Here is a 22492-nt window from a genome sequence, read left to right on the forward strand (position 1 = left end):
TATTAATCTAGTTAATGACTTGTTAGAGAAGAGCTAGAGGAGGAAAACATACTTTGAAAAAAGCGTTTGCCACTGATGAAAAAGACACTAAGTTTTCATGACTTAGGTCTAACATTATGTCAATGGATTAAAAGATGCTATTCAAAGATATCTAGTAATGTGGTCAATAACGGGCACTAGTTTTTTTAACTTGAATATCTTTTATATTCGGAACTTGATTAAGGTGAATGTGAACACATTTTAAATTAGTCTGTATGGTTTAATTCAAACATCAAGGTGAATGGCACTTTTCGTTTTAAACAACAATAATATCAAAATATGTTTTTTTTTTCTTTTATTAATGATTTGATGTCAGGTGATAGACTACACACCTACTTTATAAAGAGTTTTCGGAACAAAACCCAAGTATAACAACAAATTTTGTTGAATATTATGATATCATCTCTGCAATCCCAGAACACTGGAAAAACAGTACAGGGAAAGGCAATGGTGAAATAATAAATCATATTTCAGAAAAGTAGAACAGAGACAAGAAACATAGCAAATATTTTTATAAATTATTTATTTCAAAATGGGATATCTTACTTGGACGGTATTTATTATATTGGAACCATATTTTTGGGGGGTTTTCCCGAACTTTAAAACTTTCGGTTCAAACCAGTACACATGATTTTAAAAATAGTTGTCCTTTACCATCAATCACTTAGTGTTTGTTAAGAAATAGACTTAAGAGTGCCCGTAGTATCATTTACCTCAAGATTTTTTGCCGAATCTAATATGTTTGCAATTTGTAGCCAGTATCTTGAAACAAGAATTGATAGTAAAATGCAATTGATACGTTAAAATCAGGCTTACAAGTTAAAGTTGTCGGATGACTCCTTCCAGAATTATTGCCCTTGGAACGCCAAAAAAAAATACTGCTTTTGACTTATAACTTTCATTGGATAAAATGATCGTTATTATAATGAACACTTAAGTCCTCCTTGAGTGAGAGTTGTAGGACGAATTTTTGCTAGCTAAATGTTTTGCTCTTGAAAGGCTTAATACAATGTTTGACCCAGATTAGCAATAGAGTCTTCGCGGGCCTTAAGTTATTGTTTGGTACATTCGATGGGAAAGCTGGTATCGGTATTTTCAGAAATAAAATAAACTGATATTTTCCTGAACATACAGTCAGCTCCACTTAATAAAACAAATATTTTATGCACACTGACATTGTAAATATTGAAATATAAAGGGAAAAATAAATATCCTTGACTACTGATAAATGCTTTTGTTTCCAAACCAAAAGAAAAAGGGAACAAAGACGTTTTTGTTTGTTGATTGCACTTTTGTATTTCGTTGTTACATGTATCTGATGATGATTATTGATTTTGGTCACCTCAAATGCTTATACCATGACATCCGACGTTTGATGTTCGTCATCACTTTTTGAATTACATTATACTGACGTTTCTATCTCGCAGATAAGAAATGGCTATTTTTTTTATCTTTACCAGATAGTCATGAACCTGTTTTTACTCGTCTGCAATTTTGTAGAAAAGAAGATACATGTCTCTTTCTGAAGCAATTAATTTTACTCCTATTTTTTCTTGGAGATTATAATGCAAACTCTTACATTTTTTTGTGCTATCTTATTTTATTGTGTTTACATTTTATGTGCAATTAAATATATGCAATAAAACGTTTTTTTATATACATATTCTTAAATATAAAAAGAAGAACTTGCAGCAAATATACAGTTTTTAATGTGCTTTTAGTTCCGAAAAAGAATTGTAGATTTATTTAATTTTGATTCATAATGTTATTGAACTTCCCTCGATTTCATAACGCTCAGACGCCTTGAAAGATTTACTCACACATTCAAAGATTTTATAACATTTTTTTTATTTGCTTATATGAAAATTAAAATTCGACAAAATTCGACAAGTCACCACACGGTCTTTAATGATGGGCAAACCCCATACAATACAGCAAGCTGTAAAATAAATGAAGTAAACTAATTCACGAAATGACGACCTAATTTATAGATAATACATAAAACATATACAATGAACATAAAGCATCTAACTTGACTACAGGTTCCTGGTATCTAAGTATCGTTTCGGGAATGTGTATATCACAAAAAGAAGCATGTTATTGAGACATATATTTTGACTACATAATTACTAATCGGACAAACAGCCTGGCTTCACAGTGTACTTAACGGGAGAATGAAGATGCATTTACACTCTAATTATTTAAGCAAATTCAAATCTGAAGTATCATTAAACATTTGATAAATGAAAGCACATCCATGATATTGAAGGTCAATTAATTTTCCACTTTATTTGCATATATGTATGTATCCTGTACCTCTTAGCATATACGTATAAGTTTTTATACATCGAAGTTATATGTGAATGTTCGTTTGTAATCTTGTTTTTTACTTCTTCCCATGAAAAACAATGCCGTTTAATAGAAAATTAGATTTCACTTCTATAATTCCATAAATAATTATATACAAATACGTGTTTGTATTGGAGATCAGTGCAAGCGAAATTATGTTTTATTGATTTACGTTCGAATATAGACCTAAATATGATCAAAACTGCCAGTACAATACAAAATTCAAAAGTGCACCAATACGAGATTTAGCCGTTCAATACGTCATGGCCTAGCGTATTAGACTAGTTAGTCAATAAAGGTATAGTTGCGTAAGCTTTTCCATATTGAGTGAATTATTGTTCCTCGGCTAGAAGTCTTCGATATATCTTTTCAGTGTTCCATAAAACATGATATTGCATGTTCTACGCAGCCATACAATTGTTTTATTACATTTTTCTGTAGAATTTTATTGAGTTTTCCATTCAATTAGTGAGTTACTCTTCATCTTGATTTTCAAAACAAATATGTTTGTATACATTTAATGCGATCGGGTGAAGTATGGAAAACCACAATTTTGTTTCATATATGTATTTGTTTATCATTTTAAAGTGAACGAATTTTACCAGAGTGACAGTTTTACCACAGTGAATAGAAATTACCGACGCCAGTCGTGCAATATGACTTGAAATCAAATCGCTACGCGCTCAATATCACAAAGTATGGGTGTGTAAGGAATGCATTTATTAAAAGGAAACTATAAAATACGAAATAGAACAAAACAAAAAAAATATGTATAGACTATTTATGACTGTCTTTTTTTACTCCTTAGCCTTGCCTACATTCTTATGAAATGTAAAGTCATATCAGAGAGGTTAACAACTGAACAGCAACAAAAATATAATTATGTTTATCAAATAATAGGAGTACGATTGTACACGTTAAGGATAATAAACATAGTCATCTCTCCTCAAAATACAAACAAAGAAAAAACAAAATGTGCCAGAAGATGTATTTTGATGCACAAGGCAAAACAAAGTTTTGTGTATGTAGCAGTAATTAAGCTGGAATTTACTGCTTCTCTACCTAAACATGGCATATATTGAATAGACTGATGACTTGTTGGCTCGGAGTCAGAATTATAGGGGTAAAATATTCTCCTGCGCGTTGCTGTTACAGACGACACAAGAAGTACAGAATGTGAAAAGACCACATATGGGATTTTGCAATCTGATTAATATTAGCTGTTTTGATATGCTACACTGCCTAACGCTCCCTAACATCTGAAGCAGCCCGATAAGAGGTCGTGTCCAGAGGAACTGATCAGCCAATCAAATTGCTTTGAAAGGGTCCGAGAATATCAAAGAAACAAAGCTGGCTGTTCAGAATCGTTGACGTCAGGGTTAACCTATTTGCTTGGAAATATTTACATTTAAGAATTTTCTTTTGTTCAACTTCTCAAAGTATTAGACAGAATAGAGGTCAAATATTTTTGAAAAATAGAAAAATAAAATTTACAAAGGAACGAAAAGAAACGATTGACTTGAAGGTCGAGGTGGATTTGCCAGAAATGTTTCGTTCTCTGGAAAAAGCGATAAAAATGAATAAAGAGTGTGAAGATTTCAGAGTCTGTTTGAAAGGAATCTTAGAAACTGCTCAAAGAGCTGTTATGTTGTCGCTGCAGTCACCGAAACGCTCAACTATAGCCCAAAGAATGCTCTGCTGGCCAAGAAAATAATCAACCCCCGATTGATACATGAGCTTATATGTTTAACAAGTAAATTAATACCATTATTTGACTTATCAAATTTAAGTGGTCTCGTACCCAAGTGCAGTAAGTAGCTTAACCGCAGAAGCTCAGAATGTTGGGAAACAAGCCAGACGGTCACTAGCATTTGACCAGAATTTGACGTCCACAACCAGTTTCACACGTTGAGGTTAACAATTTGATAGCAGGCTTTGTTCTGTTAATTTTCAGTTGAAGTTTGTTCACTTTAATATTTCATACATTTTTGTACAGATCTTTTTATTTCTACACAAATTAACAGTCAAATATAGAAAACTTAAAACTACATTTACATGCAGTGCTACAAGATATTTTTCATCATATCATATATGTATGTACAATCATTTCGATGCATTTGTACATTTATGTATAAAAATATTTTAGTTATAATTATGATGATTTTATTAGTTCCGTTTGAATGCCATACTTTAATATCTTTGACAGTAGAGTCTATACAGTGGGTATACATATGTCATTGATCACTAAGTTTATATCTTATAAATTTCAACAATACACTTTTTTATTAACTTTCTATATATATATATATATATACATAGAAAGGTCTGAAACATTCCCAACGATGTTAGAACTGTCAAATTTTCGTTGCAAATTTTTGGTCGTTCCTTCCGTGGGACTCGAACTTGTACCGCTGTGACATCGATGGCAACACCGCCTGCACTAAGTCCAGCGCCCTTGACCACTCGGACACCTAGTCTATATAAAATATAGCTTTGTTAGCAAGGTCATTTCACCTCGTAGGATTAATCTAGGGCTGTAACTAAGTACACGATGTATGGTAGTACGGGACAGCTCATTTAGATGTTATTATGTAGGATAGAGGATCAAATTAATTATGCATGTCACAACCAATCAATATTATACAAACGTCTCAGAGAAAACTATATTATTTCGCTTTTTTTTATATTCTGCACATTTTGTTATTATTGCTATTATTGTATAATGTATACGCTGTTATATTTATCTTTTCCCCTACTTTCATTTTCATTTACACCGAACTATATTTGTCGTATTGAAAGAGGTTGTGATCAGGCGGGGGATCTCTAGTCACCGTTGTGCGACAAAAATATCCTCCTGCTGCCTTTACAGGAAGTTATTGCGTTCCGACAATGGTCCGAGGTTGTAGATTGTGTAGTGTTGACGATAGTATAACTTGTCTTACCAGGAAGTTATCGCTATATGGGAAATTCCCCGCTTGTTGATGTGTATTGTGTTGTTCCCCTGTACCAAGTGGATCCAATCCTTATTAAGGAATTTGAGAGCTTTTGGAGAATAATTTGTTTGAGCGAATCGTATATGTGAGTTTGCGAAATTACATGTTGTCAAAATAACTTTTCATTCTGTAACATGTATTTTGTGTATAATCGTAATAAACTATAGATTAGTTACAATTTCTTTATTTTGTGACCCGCATGGAATTAAGAGCAACTTGGCTTCTGTGGTTAAGATATACCAGTCATACTCGGCCGCCATGGCACTTTCGAATCTCAAATTTAAAGTGCAAAATAATCAAAAATACATGTACTTACTTTCTTGATTGTTTTAGAATTACTTTAATTGAAATGTCGCTTGAAATCATAGTAACATTGTCACGCGATCTACAAAGACATTCAAATATGTAATGAAATGTTTGATGTATACTTATATGATAAAAGAATTATATATAGTATCAAAACAGATGAGGGAGTAACAATAAATATCGCTCGAAATTAGTTATATTAAAACTGTCACACGTTGGAAGATCTACAAACACATTCAAGTATGTAATGACATGTTTATATTTATATATAATCATATATCAAATTAATCAAAGATGAAGGAGTAAAAATAATATTATTAAGTCCAATAATTAAAGACGTAATATAAAATCAGATGTATATATTGTCTCCTGATTATTACCTAAACAAACCAACAGATGTTATAGGTACGCATCGTTGAGAGTAGTGTTGAAATATTTCAAATATTAAAGATATTTACGATTGTATTTGAGATAAACCTTTTGTCTGGTTTAATACTTATTTGCTACTTTATACTAATTAAATATGTAACTAGCCGGTTTCATCATATACCAGATCAATGAAGATGCACTATAAAAATAATCAAAATTAAAAGAATCCCGATCGTTAGGCTACAAGAGCCTATTTACAACATGGATGCGTTTTTGTTTTATTTTATTTGAATTGTGAAATATCTTACAGGAACAGGAAACGTACAGTGTATAAAGGTATGAAAACAGAAGATGTCATCAAAGAACATAGCGACACTTATGACATCACATTACTTGACAGCAACTTGTAAAAGCGATCAACGTACAGCGGTGTAGGCTCTGCGGGTTGTCGTCCTGCCCGGCCACAAGTGGAAATAAAGCTCTCAAGGACTCACGATAGTTAAAGTAATACCTAGTGCATGTTTTGTAACAACTTAAATATAAGGTTCCCTAATAGACTGTACCAGAAGAAGTAACAAGAAAAGAAGTAACAAAAAAGGGACCGTCCTTAGAGAGACCATTTTACATTTTCATTTGCGCAAACGAATAAAATATTAATTCAAAATCACATATTAGTGACGAGATAAGTACCTTTAACTCAGCAATTACGTAATGATACCTTTATCAATTAACTACAGGTTGTAATAAGTTTTAATAATTATTTCATATAGCATAAAATGCCAAATTCATTTAAAACAAAAATTGTTAACTTGATAAGATTACGTTGATGTAACCTTTACCTATGTTTTTCTTAAGAGTGAGGTTCTCTGCTGTCATTAGAACTTTTATAACATCTCAAGTCACCCATAAGGTCTACAGATTTGATTTAATTTCATACAGATTATAAAAAGTGAGAAGAAAAGTCAATCATTTGCTATAAAATGTGTCACTGCCGTAACATCATGCAAAGATGCAAAGCTTTTGTTGATTACTTTTCTTTAGCTTCGTTAGATTTAACTAAATTATATCTGCTAAAGTTCTATACTAACGCATTCAAACAATTATTCTTGAATATTGTGTAGCTTTTTATCGTGTGTAACTTTCTGCAACTCTTAAAAGAGTAATCTAGGGAACCAAGGTTATAGCGGTAATCAAAAGAATGTAATCCAGGGACAAAGACCAGACATGGAAAACAGACACACACAACAAAGAACATAAAGTAACTAAAATCATATATATAAAGTAACAAAAGTAAATGAGCAACTCGGACTCCACTAAAACTGTTACCATGGAACAGGTGCACCGGTAGGGTAAGCGTTAAAACTTTGCTTAAGGTTAAGTCCAGAAAATTCTGGTCAATCATATTTTAAAAGAAACTACAAGTAACGGAAATCTAAATTGATTTCATTTTTTTTTTAAAGAAATCGAAAATACCAATGCGCTGATAAGAAAGAAGATAAAAATAAAAGAAAAACCGAACTCTACCAATTAATAATGACGAGTTAAGTTGTCCCGGAAGAGTTAGTAGTTTCTAAATCGAAGTTGAAGTCGAAAGTGAAGTTAATAATAACCTTTTCCATAATTTAGAACACATTTAATATAATGTTCATTATTAATTTTTAATTTTTAAATATCTTGTCGTGACAAAGTATTAAGTTGTTTCAAAATATATACCGTTTTCTTCCAATCTACCGGTATTGTCAGTAAGAACTTCGGTATAAATTATAGTTGCGACTAACACTATATCGAGGGAAAAAATAATTTAAATTATTTCTTTTAAGGGTTTATGCAATGCATTAGTTAAACTTACCTCGGTAATTGAAGCTCTTGAGCAAATTGTAAGTAGATTGTTGTTATTGCCTTTCGTCAGTTTTGTGTCTTTTTAATGTATAACGGTATTTGGAGCATTTACATATCTGTAATGTAAACATCAAATGACAAAAACATCATACTTGGTATTTACATAATCACCTGCAGTGCAAACAAATGGTTCAACAAAATAGTAGCAATCATTTCAGAATGATTGTGTAACCGTAAGTGAGTTCATTTCATCACCTTCACACGACGAAAATATCATTTAAAAATTTTAAAATGATGTATTATGATGACAAAGGTTCCTGGTATACATGTCGTGTTAAATTTTATATATTGAATTTTTTATTGTTCTTTCATTGTACTAAATGCCACGTTTATATGACATGGGTGGTTTGTAGAACCAATTTCGATACATGTCATTATTGTAATATCGTTTTATGTACGGCGATTTTAAAGAAAGTACTTACAACTGAAAAAGTAATAGTGAAGTAGAAGTAATGTTAATGTGTAAACAAAGGGAAACCCTTGGACATGTGAACACTGGAAACAACAACACACGAAGAAAAAAAACTTGCACACACAGACACAAAGTGTACCAGTACGTACAGACAGAAACACGAACAACACGAACCCTCATGGACACTAATAAAACGATAATAATAGTTTTTTTGCCAGCCTGATAGTATAAAATTTAATTCAAAGATAGATTTGAAACATTGTATAGACAAATTTTACCTTGTTATGCCTTTTTTATATTTGTTTATTTGTCATCAAACACTCAAACATAGTTTATCCAATACACTCATAAACAATACCTGAATTACTTTAAATAGAAACAAAAATGAAATCCTAAAAATATAGGAACATTTGCAGAAAAAAGTCGACACCTATGATATACATACAATTGTTTTGTTTTGTTTTGTTATCCGCTGTTTCTATTGTTTAACATTCAGACTTGAACAAATATATTTTAATGCAATATTTTTATTGTATTATTACCCGTAAGTCATACTTTTTTTCTACCCATCAGTTCGAAACAAAAGGTACATTTATTCTTTATCAAACCTGTTACATTTTTTTAAATGCCACTTAAGAATGTTTCACAAGTCAAGATTGGAAAGAGTAGTAGTGATCAAGATTGTCTCATGTCATATATGTGTATCCTCAGTACTATTATAGCACTTTGGTGGAGTGTTATAAAACTTTCAGAATGTGATTTTAAAATAATACAAATTTGTCAATTTTGCTTGACTGAATTTTTTAGTCTTAGTATCATGAACTTCGCTAACAAGTTGTATGCTTACCGATTTAGACCTACAAGTCCTCGTACTCTGCACAATCGCTTACTTTTTAATATGCCATTAGATTTTTAATTCCGTTTGCGTTCGTTTAGGATTTCCTTCACCTTGACAATATTTGACTGTAGTCAGAATCCTATTCGATACTTGGAAAAAATGTAATGATGCATTTACATGAAATATTTTGGTTGAATAAGTTTGAGGTTATTGTTAGCACATATGGGTTAAATAGCAAATTGTTGGGATCCATAAGGCGTCATTCTGTCGAAGGACAATTTGTAATTACAATTTAAGTTGTATGGTAAAAATTTCTTATATTTCATGTTTAAATTTGTAATTTAAAATAAAAAAAATGAGTTCAAAATAACCAAAAACCGTTTAGAAGGCTCTTCATTAAATAAATATTTTGCAAATTAATACTGTAAAAATGTATGCATATATTTAGTTTACATAGTTTTGTGGTCGTGTTGGATTTCACTATAAAAAAATTGAAAAAGGGTGAAAAATGCTATTCTATTAATGCTTATACGGGTTTCGTGAATTTATTTTCAATCTTTGCCTTCGAATTACTTGACGAATAAAATTAAAGAAATTACAATATAGATTAAATTGTTATTGAGTATTTTTTTCATTAAATTTAGGTAAATATTTTCCTCGATTATTTCAGTAGAAAAAGGCCCAATGGAACCTACATCCCCTAAGGTTTTTGCACATTTGTATATCTCAAAACTTTAAAGGGGCAATTTTGGTATTTACCATTACAAATAAAATATAGTTTTACACGTTTATAAAAAAGAAAGATAGCTTATCGGATACTTTTTGACATTAAATGACACTACACAGAAATGGTCTCCGTTTATGTACGAATAACCAAATTAGGTTCAAGTTATAATCGTCTATTTAATGATCTACATACAGTAAAAAAACACTCAGATTACCGACTGCCCCATTAATGTCTTTTTTTAACAATATATTTTCGTAGATCATGTGATTCCACCAACTAATTTAAATACCAGTCGTTCAATCTCCTGCGCTTTATCCGGTAAGAATAAGTAGGAGTCTGTACTTTTGTTACAGTTGAAGTAAAACTATCCAAGAGGACGGAAATTGACATAATCTGTAGAAAAACAAACGCAAAATGAATAACAGAGAACATAAAAAAATCGACAACAAGTGGACTACAGAATCCAGAATTGGGACACACACATAAAATATGTAGCGTGGTTAAACATGTTTGTTAGTGCTTAACCCTTCTCGTCCATGTTTATGCATGTACATTGTAATTGCAAAACCGTTTAAGGAAGTACCTTAACTTACGATATTTGAATATGTCTAACGCAATATAAATAAATAATCAAAATAAAAAAAAGTTTTGTTCTGTAACTGATCTTTTTGTCATAATATAATTCAAACCAAACTTTTCTACTGTTATATCTTTTATTCGATAATGGAATTTTAACTGATTGCATTCTGTTTAAAGGCACTTATTCATGTGTATTTTCGCTCCACGCTTTTTGTTCCTTAAACATAAACAGAACTATCGACTAAAACTAGCAAATATTCACTTTTCATTCGTCCTTTGATACGATATTAAATGCAAGTTACATATACGTTTACCGTCTCAGAACAACATAGCCATAATACCTCGGTCTAGTTACTCCGTAGAACTCCTCTCTTAGATCAAACCATGTATCTTGTAATTATAACAATTAAAGATATGGTGTATATGCCAAAGCGATAAAAACCCACCGAAATGAAAATGTCAGCACAAGATCGTTCATTGGTCTTCGATATTAATTTCTATGATAAGATTCCTTAATTCAAACTTCTGTATTTTAGCTGTGGAGCTCCTCTACTTATATATCCGAAACATGTCGAGTCTTGGATATTTCAAAGAAAAACTTAAACTGGCTTAGTGTCATTTATATCGAAATAAAATCACTTCAATACACACATATAAAATATTGACATAAGTCAAACTGTGTTTTCCTGCATTGCAAATTTTTCATATATGTGCAAATTACAAAAAAAAAGATATTTCACAAAATCACTTATGGTTATACTACAATAGTGAAAACAAGTTGTATTGAAAAATAAATTGAAACTTAGATTCATACCAATATTGAGTTTTACTCTTTGTATGATAAATGTTGCATAAATAATTATAAATGTTACTAGTTTTGTCTCCACGGCTACTATTGAAAGGCACCCTAAATCATCTGAAAATGCATCCATGTGTAAAGATAAGGACAAATTGACCTAAAATGTGTTTGAAAGGGAGAGACAAATCGAACCAATTCCGTCAATGCTAATAGCACAAACCCCTTGAACGTCCATGTATGTGTATATCCGGACCATTCTATATGCGTTGCGAAAGATCTTGAGGACACAAAAACTTTACTAGAAAAGGTCCTAACTAAGTCACATATCGTAGGAATAGTACAACTATCATGGCGAACATGTATGTTTAAATAAAAAAAAAAAATATACGCAAAGGAGTTGATACCAAAATAGAAAAAGTGAACCACAGTTGTGAATAAAATGTTTGCTAATGTAAGCCGGACTATGGAGGCTGATGTTGTTGTGGTTTAACGACCAAGCAGCAATATTTCAATTATATTTAGGCGATGAATATGAAATGGATGATAAAATGAAAATCAAATGATGATGACAGAAACAATGGGATGGAAAACTAGGATGATAGGGTCGACAAATTTTGATTGCTACTAGAAAAAGGGAAAGATGGGTAAGGTCGGGCAATTAAGCCTCCAGTGGCGGAGCACTTAAGTTTTTACTCCTATCAAATACCAATACCAAAACAGGGCTCTTAACGATCTAGAAACGTGGCAACTTCCCCAACACGGTGCACAACTATGGTTTAGCGTCAGGTTTTCCGTATTACAGCCTGACAACACCAGCATGTATCACGCCAGGTGTACCCCATTCCACCACCAGTGGGGCACACAAACCAGTTGCTCTGTGGGCAGAGTGCCCTAGCCTCTCCCGGCATGGGTTCGGAACACTATTTAGTCGCCTTTTAGGACAAGCCTAGTAATGCAACGGGCCTATTCTTTTGACACCCGGACCTGTATGGGGTGACAATGGATGCTTTCGAAAAAGGCAATAAAACTTGTTTGAGAAAAATGTCCTACTTTATCAAGAGTTAAACAACTTTAAGACTGACATGAAAAAATGAGCCAAAGAGCAACTGAGAATGTAGTGATGGCAAACTGGATTGAGCAGTACTCCCGGGAAAAAAAACCGAGTTACTCGGTAAAATGAAAGAATCAGTCGACCTAAAGATTGAACCATAAGAAATTGTCGCTATTTACAGAATTCAGGGGAAGGAGTGATACAAAGGAAACAGCTTAAGGAAAAGCACAACATAAACATTTAAGCTAACATAATCCTCAAAATAAAAGATTTGCTATACAGTCTCAACAATAACAAGTACATAAAAAGTGTGTGGTACTTCAACGGTCACATATATTAGGCGATCGCCAATTTGTCAAAAAAAGGCCTCCCTTTAAAATGTTTATTGGACCTTCCTAAAAAATGGCTAAGTTTTGTATTGATTGAAAGAAAAGCCATCATAGCTTAAGATTTGATTGGTCGTAAAAGTGTCCCTTGGTCACGTAAAAATCTCGCGAGATCAAAAATATGTCGAAAAGCTTGTAATTTTACGGTGATTCAATTCAACACATTTTTGAACTTCTTTCTTGTTTTTTTTAATAGAAGGACATACCATTGTTATAAAAAGGGTTAAATTTTGATAAAAACAATCAAATGCAACGACATTAGTGTTGTTGTCGACCCCTCCCTTTAAACAGCACAATATATATATATATATATATATATATATATATATTACGAAAAAAAATATATTTTGTTTTTAATAAATCATGTAAATAGCAGTCGAACTGGATTGTCTTTGTGTTTATCCAGGCCTCGTTGTATTCATTGTGTAAATTGAAATATTCCTTTCAAAGAATATTTGCGTATCTTGATCGAATTTCAGTCCCGTTGAATGCATACCAACACCCTCTGAAACGTATGCAAAGCCAATAAATTTGCATCGTTTTGAAATATGCCAAACTGTCACACAGCAGACACTTACGGCGCGTCAACTGATAAAACTTGTATAAACGTTATAATGCTGGAAATATGACGTATATAGAAAGTTACTTATTGAATTTGATCCATTTGATGACATTCCTTCAAATAAAATTAAGCATCACAAAAGTTATTACAGGACTTGTACAACTTACGTTCTTTGTTGTGATTGTCTGTTTTCCATGTCTGGTCTTTGTCCCTGGATAACATTCTTTTGATTTCCGCTAGAATTTTGGTTCCATTGAGTACTCCTCAATCGAGTTTTTCATTATCATTTAAAATGAAAAAAAAACACTCAAAGAAAAATTACTTTTTGGGTTACATGTTCACACCAACTGATTATATCTAATACCTTACATAATTGGTGGTCTTGCATTTTATGCAAAAAGATCGGAAACACCTTCGTATTCATTTGTATTTCAAAATACAGCATAACTTTGGCGTGATACAAAATCGACAAAAATTAAATGAGAACATGTTTGTGTACTATTCACGTGACTTATCTCATCTATATGTGCAGAGTTGTTCGTTCTGAAAAAAAATGTCTCTCCCTGAAAAAAACTACAAATATCGCTTTCTGCATACAGGCAAGTTATTCAAATACGCGTCTTTTAGACTTCAAATCATTTTGTATATATAAATATTTCGGGGACAACATAGTTGTTGATATGAAAGTCAAACTTTGTATTAAGTAGTTTTGTCTTTAAAAAAATAAAAATAGAACGTGTATAACTACGAATTTCTGCGTAAACTTCAGAAAAAGATACCAAAATACTGTATTAAGAAGCTTCAGTTTTAAGATGCAAAATTAGGATTACTGTTCTTCAATAAATATCCTACTGTGAACAAAATGACAATGATAAAATCTTTAAAGAGTTTGTCTTCTTTATCGACAGGGTTTATTACATGACTTTTTGATGATAAACTTAACAGCAATGTAGAATAAGGTATATTTATTTGAATTCCTTTTGAATATATAAGGAAAAAATAAGGTTTCTCCGCATTTCATGTTTGTAATGAGGTAAACCGCAATAAAAATTAAATACTTGGCAACGCTATCATAAAATTATCAGTTGTCGAAAAAGGTTACAGACCACCAATTCAACCAATTAACATTTAGAATGTACGCAATAATAGTCCTACGCAGAAATTATCTCTTGTTTCTCATAGTGCTGTGAAAAAAGTTCTCATTTTATTTAAAATTAAACAATTTCTGAATGGAAAAAAAAACATGTCTGTACATTTTATAGGTGCATTTTGGTTCTTGTAATGTGAAACCTAATCTCCTTAAAGATATCTAAATAAACCCTTATCTTGTGAATATACTAGGATTTCCCATGCTATTTATAAACCTTCACTTCCGGTGACCAGTACTGCACTGCAAGTTTGCTAACCTCACATGCCATTCTGATGATTGTAAACTGACATATGTAGAATCATGCTGAAGCCTATGGGAAGTGAAATTAGTGGTTTCTAGCCTAAAAGCCCATCCAATAGAAGAAACAGTTTCATCGCTTTATACTGGTACAACTAAAGCATAGCGCTGATACAGTTCAGAACAACTAGGCTTTTTCTATGCTATTGGAATGTTTCTTTTCCATGATAAAACCTCTAATTACTTAAAAAAAAATACCACGGACTATTGTTGAGCTACCATGTAAATTATATACAATTGACAGACAGCAAATTCTTTTGTGTACTGTGCAGAACTACAATATCAGTGCGGGCTGATATTTTCTGTGCGTACTTGAGCGTCTGTTTCCATTTACACATTCTGTGGTTTGATGGATTTTATACTCTGTTGTGCTTTAATTCATCATTGGGAAAAAAATGGGAAATCGGATTTTTGATATCTGTTGGTAGATACAGATTTACATGCAGTCACTCGTGTTTACCTAATGCTTTCAGGAAAACAATCCAACTGTGCCATACGAAGTTTCATAATCCCGTGTAAGTCATATAGCCGACTGCTCTTTCCGAGGTTGTATTAGGTAACAAGACTGCCTTGACATAGCTAAAAAGGTTTGACATGCCACAAACAATATTTGACAGTTCTCTCACATTGGGTAATCATCATATTAAAATCACCAAAAAGCAATAAAAGCAACCTTGTGTAAAAATGAAGAAATTTTAAGAATGGGCATTAATAATTACAGTCTATGAACCGATCCGCGCATGGATTGATGACCGCTGACTGATTGTTCGCTGACGGATCGAAAACCGATTACAGGTGACCGATCAGATCGCAGTTTTGTTTAAAAAGTGACAGGTGATCTGTTCAAAATAACAGGAATGTGAAATAGAAGTAAACAATGATGTTTAGTTCTATTGTATTATGTAAATATGTGTAAAACTACCAAAACAAAAGCAAACAAACAAATAAACAAAACAATTAAAATCGATAATGTAGTGACCGCTCTGTTGTTACGACATGATATCACCGGTTTAATGGATTGGTTTGATGGATCGATGACTGATCGGAGATTGATTGGTGATCGATGAACCATCGCAGTATTTGTTTCATGGATCGGTTCAGGTACTGAAGCCTCTCACTTCTTGAAGCATTAAAAGTTTTGCTTATCAATAGTGAAGAGTAAAAAATATATATGGCATTTGCATTCATTATTATCATTGTTGCCTTACTTTTCTCTCTCTCTAATAAAATACGCCCCTCAGGTCCCTAATGGACCCATGCTGGTTTATTCTGCCAGTGGCCCTCTACCTTTTTTTCTTGCGTTGATTTAGCTTCCAATTAATATATTCGTAGTTATATGTTTGTCTAACTAAAAGAGGAACAACACTTTACATGTGTGGAACCAAATAAAATATTGCCCATTGACTGGTGTATATGAAAAACATCTAAAATAATAATGTTACAAATCATTCACTAAAGTTTGAAGTAAATCGGTAAAAAAATGGAGGCATTGCCTAGGCCACAAGACATTATGACGGAGGCATGGACAGAGAGAAAGACGCACGGACACAGGTACGGACGAACGGACAGATATTTGAATGGACCAAGACATCAAAGATCTGCAACTTTTCGTTGCTTATGATAAACAAGTGCCTCCGATTATAATACTTATAAGTTAACGGTTTAAAACCTTTCCCCGCGCTTTTGTGTTTTAAAATAACAGCATTTCGAGAAATAAAGAGTCGAATCAATCGATATGGAAGCCTCTAAAAAATGGGTTTTTTTACAAAATAGTACGTTTTTTTCCCTAAATTAAAAAAAATGTCTAGAAGGTAAATTTAAAAATGAATAAATTAAGATTTAAATTGATTATAGTACAATTTTGATATATTTTTGAAGTATTGTTTGTTTTTAAACGACGTTTCCATTTAAATCTTATATGATTATCAAAACTCATTTTTTGCTCTTGTTGCAGTTTAAAAAAATGTGACCACTTCCCATTTTTATGACCAAGCATTTATGAAAGTATGATTAAGGACCTTTCCAATTTATATAATACAACCCTGTGTTAGGTAGGTGCATGAAAAAACTCGATATCCCTTGTTCGGTACTCGCCTCTATGGAACTGATATTTTCGGTTCAACAAATTTGATAATATCGACGAACGACTCAAGACGGAATGGGATAAATAACTATTTCCATCGCTATCGTTAAGTGTATGTAAAAAATATAAAACAAAGTTAGTGTTTTCTTTATAGTTTCTTGTTCATGTTTATCAATAATTCCTTAGTGGGCGTGGTTTTTCGGAACAAGTCTAGGTCTACTGTCTATATCTCAAAATTTTCTGTTTTTTTAGTAGATTAGATAAACAAACTTTTAACTTATCTACAAAACTCGAATAAGGTTACTGCTTGATGCAAAATATATTTTATACTTTGTGAGGCGACTACCTACATTGAAATACGCAGTTTGTGTAGTCTATTCACGTGCACTACAGATCAAGATAATTTAAATAGAAATCACTACATTATTGGTGATATTTTCATATAAGCTGGTGTCACATGAATTTGTACTGTGTAAGAATTTTATCCAGTATATCCTTAAATATGTGATTGATGCAATGAAATGTGCATTATGTATGTCCTTTGTTTTCTTCCACATGCATTGTGTACTGACAAACATATGACAAGGAGTGTATGTTTTACAATAAAATTCCTTCAAATATGTAAAAAAAATACACATCATAATTGTATTGTCATAAGTCAAAGATGCATATCATATTTGCTTGAAAGAAATGTTTTGATTTGACCACACCAGGGTATATATGTAAAGATGCAAGTAGCATTAAATTAGATGATAATTTACATTTGTTGAAAAAAAAAAACAAAAAAAAACAAACGCATATTTGACTTGAAACAACAATGATTATTAGATTTCCTTTAGAAAAGTACATTCATAGATGTACTTTTGTATATAAAAAATATTTTGATTTTTTTACTGGTTTTGTTTTCCTCAGATAAAATGTTTTCATAAATACTTAATAAGATCAAAACCCTTCCATTATGCGGTATAAAGATAATGAGAAGTTGACAAATATAGAAGAATAAGGCAAAAACACAGACACTTTGAACAATTATGTTTCTTTTTATAAAATTATATACATTTGCGTTATATTTTTACTTCAGCTGGTTTGCCTATTTTATCTTTTCGTCTAGGTGATTCTAACTTTTCTTTTGAGTTGAGGTGTTTGTTTTTCTGTAGTACAATGGCTTTTTATAGGTATCCTTGTTTGAGAAAGATTTTTTTATTCATAAACATATGCACGAGAATGTCAGGTATATTAAAGCAGAAGGGTTTTCTACTTTATTTCCACTACATGTATGCAGACACAATGAATTAAAAAGGCACCTAATATTTTGTTAAGTTATACATTGTTTTGCACTTGTATTATACATGGTTACAAAAATTTTATATTGCAGTTGGCTCATTAAATTGTAGGGGTCTGGCAGAAAAAAATAAACACAAAAATAGTTTTACTAATGGTAAGTTTTCAGTTAGTTAGAAACAAGGCATAATAACTTGTTTATCTTAGTGTGGGAAGGAAAAGCATGTCATTAAAAACTGAAGACCAATCATTCTACTTTGTGTGGATTACAAATAAGCTTCATTATATACACGAAAAAGGTTGAAGCCGGTCTTACAAATATCATTAGTGAAATACGAAAGGGTTTCCGGAATGGTAGGTATATAGAAGAATGTTTTAATCTAGTTTTTGACTTGTTAGGAAAGCTACCTGGTCTTCTCGTATTGGTAGGCTTTGAAAAAGCGTTTGACACTGATGAAAACACAATAAGTTTTTATGACTTAGGTCTAACATAGTTTTTATGACTTAGGTCTAACATAGTGTTTATGACTTAGGTCTAACATTATATCAATGGATTAAAAAGAATATATTCAGATATATCTAGTAATGTGATAAATAATGGACACATGTCAGAGTTTTTTGGGTTTTTTTTGTAATCGGGGTTAGACAAGGAGATTCGTTATCCCCTTACTTATTTATATATCTGTTTTCAAAACTTCCTAACAAATGGTCAAGAGGTAACAGGTGTTGCAATTAATGACTCTGAGTGTCTGCCAAGTCAATATGCAGATGACCCCACTTAAGAAAGGGCATTTAACATATTCGGATGCTTTACAAGTTGTGTTGGTCTGCGAGTTAACTTGGACAAATTCTGAAGAAAGATGGGTGGGCTCAAGAAAAGGGAATACTCTTGAGAAACCTTTAGTTTGGAATACAGCTAGTAAATTTAAGATGCTTGGAATGTCTTTTGATATTGTGGCAGATGACAAGACTTGTTTCAATTTTAAAGATACATTGAAAAAAAAAGAACAAAATATTTTTAATTGTTGATGTAGGAGGAACCTTACGTTTAGTGGAAGGACAACTGTCATCAAACGTTTAACACTCCCAATATCAATTTTTACTGTACTACCAAATCCACCAATGGAGATAACAAAATTCATTCAAGAGACTTGTCTCAAGTCCTTTGAATGATTATTCAATAGAAATACTATTATAAATGATTACCACAATAATTAAAATTCCCAGACGTTAACTACTTTCTTAAACACTTGACGATGTCCTGGGTACAGAAGGAGTAATCAAGGGAAATAAGGTTTTAGCCGTAACTAAAAGAATGTAATCCAGGGACAAAGACCACACATGAAAAACAGACATACACAACAAAGAACACAAAGTAACTATAATCATACATACAAAGTAACAAAAGCGAAAGAGCAACTCTAACTCCACTAAAAACTAGGAGTAGCACCAGGTGAATCGGTAGGGTAAGCGTCCTCTGCTTTTCTTTAAACACCCATCGAATTGCTCATAAAAAGTCAAGTTCGGGGTAGACGAAACGGGAAAGGAAAACTATGACACGTTGAACACATCAGATTTAATAGCGTAGATGGATACACCGTAACGATCCAGGAGTTCATGATGACGACCATAAAACTCCTGTTGTGATAACTTTAATCTTGTAGCAGCATAACCCTATACCAGAAAACTATTTGTTTGAATTCTAGCGCGATACAAAAAGTCTGGGTAGTTTCAGAAAGCTTTGGCATAACGTATAAGTTGTGATAGGAACACTCCATACGCAGATGCTGAAGGGATGTGGTCACAGATGAAAGGAAAGTTGACAATTCTGAATGAAAAGGCATCAAGTTTGTCGTAAAATGTGGTCAATAGTGTTCCTCTGCCGTTGATTTCTACATGTAGGTCAAAATATGAGACTGACAGTTTCTGTAGTATCCTTTATCTCAAGTTCTTTGGGGTTGATGCGATGTATCAAATCCCAAACATTAGGATTGCTTAAAGATAATACGTCATCTATGTAGTGGATACAGAGAATAAAAGATCTACCCTAACGATATTCTTTCTTTCTTTCGGATCTGATCAGCTATAAGGTCAGCCTCATTAGAGTGAAGGAAAAACGCGTGCGCCACACTGGACAAATAAGTTGTTAAATTAAAAATTCCAGAATTTTGTAAACATTTTCTGTATATTTGGAAGATGATCTTTAACATTTTAATCACTTAATCACTCCCCTTAGCAAGGATTATTATTACTTTATGTAAAAAAAAAGATAGGGGGGTGACAAAATTGTTTACTTTAGGACTCAGGGTCCAGAGTACCGATCGCGGAGATTGAAATGCTTTTTGGGGGTTTTAAACTATTCTAAGCAGGCACTATGAATTCGACAGCAATGTTCGGAACTTGACTAAAGTGAATGTTTCATTAAGTTTTAATTATATCTGTATGGTTTAACTCAAACATCAAAGTGAATTGCATTTTTCGTTTAAAAAAAACAGTAATATCAGGTAATATACTACACAATTGCTGTATAAATAGTTTTTGGAACAAAACCTAAGTATAGCAACAAATTTTGTTGAATATTATCTTTACATTCCCGGAACATTAAAATAAACGGTACAGGGAAAGGCAATGATATTGTAATAATTTTTCTTATAAAAAGTTGAAAAATGACAAGAATCATAGTAAATATTTTTTATACATTATTTATTTCCAATAATGGGACATTTTACTTGGAAGTTTTCTTTATGTTTTCCCTTAACAAAAAACTCTTAGCTTTAAAACTTTCAGTTCAAACTACAACACAGCATTTTCTTTTAAAATAGTTGTCCTTTTCCATCTATCTCTCAGTGTTGGACCTACCTAAGATTGTCTGTAGTCTCCTTTATCTTGAAGTTTTTTTTATCTTTAAATTTTAATTTTTTTGGCAAAATAAATATGCAATAATTTGTTGCCAATATCTGGAAACCAGAATTGATAGTAAAAATCAAATTGATATACATAAGAATCGGGCTTTCAAGTTAAAGTTGTCAGATGACTCCTTTGCAGAATTATTGCCCTTGAAAAGCAAAATAAAATAAAATAAAATAAAATAAAACTTTTGCTGCTTTTGATTTTGTAACTTTCATTTGGTAAAATGATCCTTATTATAATGCATACTATAGTCCTCTTTGAGTAAGATTAATAAAACGAATTCTTGCTACCTTAACATTTTGTCCTCGAAATGCTGAATACAATAAATGACTACATAATTATTATTTGGTAAATTCGATGGGAAAGATGGCATTGGTATTTCCATTAAGAGATAAACTGATATTTGCCTAAACATATTGTCAGCTTCACTTAATAAAATAAATTATTTATGGACACAGACATTATAAATATTTAAGGTAAACCGGATTCCTGAAATATAAAGGAAAACAAATAACTATCCTCGATAATAATATGAATAAGGAAAAGGGAAAAAAAGACGATTTTGTTTGTTGACTGCACTTCTTTTTCGTTTTTGTTGTTACATATATCTTATGATTAGTATTAACTCTTGTCAGCCTCAGATTTGCTTATACCATGACAACCAACGTTTGATGTTCGTCATTAATTTTTGAATAATATTAATGACGTTTCTATCTCACTGTTTTGCAGAATAGAAGATACATGTATTTATCTTTCTGGAGCAATTCATTTACTCTTTTATTTTTCTAGAATATTATAATGCAAACTCTTCAATTCTTTGTGTGCTTTCTTATGTAATTATGTTCACATTATATGTGCAATGAAGTACATACAATATATATATATATATATATATATATATAGAAGGGTCTGAAAAATTCCCAACGATGTTAGAACTGTCAAATTTGCGAAGCAAATTTTTGGTCGTTCCTTCCGCGGAACTCAAACTCGTACCGCTCTGACATCTATGGCAACACCGCCTGCACTAAGTCCACCGCCCTAGACCACTCGGCCAGCTAGGCTAGGCTATATAAAAATATAGCTTTCGCTGGCCGGGTCATTCCTCCTCGTAGGGCTGTAACTTAGTACACGATGTATGGTAGTACGGGACAGTTCATATAGATGTTATTATGTAAGATAGAGAATCATATTAATGATGCATGTCACAACAAATCAGTATTATAGAAACGTCTCCGAATGTGACGATTCTATTCGCTACACTGTACTACCATACATCGTGTACTAAGTTACAGCCCTACATTAATCCTACGAGGAGGAATGACCCGGCCAGTGAAAGCTATATTTTATATAGCCTAGCTGGCCGAGTGGTTTGGGGCTGGACTTTGTGCAGGCGGTGTTGCCATAGATGTCACAGCGGTACGAGTTCGAGTCCCGCGGAGAGAACGACCAAAGAATTGCATCT

General features: G+C 32.2%; 2 long non-coding RNA genes and 1 pseudogene across 3 annotated transcripts in view; 1 reads left to right on the forward strand and 2 right to left on the reverse strand.

Moving 5' to 3' along the window:
- Nucleotides 1-22492, reverse strand: part of LOC148603295 (uncharacterized) — a 133990-nt pseudogene that overhangs the window by 108298 nt on the left and 3200 nt on the right. The gene's annotated exons all lie outside the window — the stretch shown is intronic.
- On the reverse strand, nucleotides 4455-8041 carry LOC148603299 (uncharacterized). Its single transcript, XR_015916735.1, has 3 exons — nucleotides 7906-8041; nucleotides 5698-5766; nucleotides 4455-4864 (listed from the first exon to the last, which is right to left on the reverse strand). It is a non-coding gene; the product is annotated as an uncharacterized LOC148603299 (long non-coding RNA).
- LOC148603300 (uncharacterized) lies at nucleotides 5145-6720 on the forward strand. The gene is made up of 2 exons (XR_015916734.1): nucleotides 5145-5466; nucleotides 6367-6720. It is a non-coding gene; the product is annotated as an uncharacterized LOC148603300 (long non-coding RNA).

The sequence above is a fragment of the Perna viridis genome, chromosome 11 (assembly GCF_037379345.1).
Source record: "Perna viridis isolate PV_CMFRI_1.1 ecotype Kerala chromosome 11, ASM3737934v1, whole genome shotgun sequence".
NCBI lineage: Eukaryota > Metazoa > Mollusca > Bivalvia > Mytilida > Mytilidae > Perna > Perna viridis.